This window comes from Geospiza fortis, unplaced genomic scaffold (assembly GCF_000277835.1).
Source record: "Geospiza fortis unplaced genomic scaffold, GeoFor_1.0 scaffold78, whole genome shotgun sequence".
Lineage (NCBI taxonomy): Eukaryota > Metazoa > Chordata > Aves > Passeriformes > Thraupidae > Geospiza > Geospiza fortis.
The window spans coordinates 523,299-523,746 of record NW_005054339.1 but is presented as its reverse complement, the minus strand read 5'-3'; positions in this window follow the sequence as shown (position 1 = coordinate 523,746).

The window sequence follows — 448 nt, the reverse complement described above, 5'->3', positions numbered from 1 at the left end:
CCACTGCCACGGTGCCGGGGACAGGCAGGTGACCTCTCAGGGTGGCACCTTGCATGGCTCCTGCCATCCCTGCCACAGCTGGGGGTGTGCTACCTGGGCGCCCCACAGGTGGGCACTGGGTGGTGGCACCCTGAGCTACTGTGTGCTGGGCATGGTTGGTGCAGCACCGGGCTGAGCTGTGGGCAGGCGAGGCCGTGCCGGGCCGTGCCACGCTGTGCCAAGTTGTGCCAAGCCACCTCGTGCCGTGCCCATCCGCCAGGCTGCGGCAGAGCAGCCGGTGTCCCATCCCGGCAACGCGCCGTGCACACGCAGCACTTTAAATGTTTTATTTGGGGAAAGTGCTGTCGTTAGCAGGCATTAATTATTAAAATCGGAGCCATCTATAAAACATGAGTGGCCGCACGCGGGGCTGCGGGTGCACAGGCAGGGCCGGGCACGCCCGGGCCCC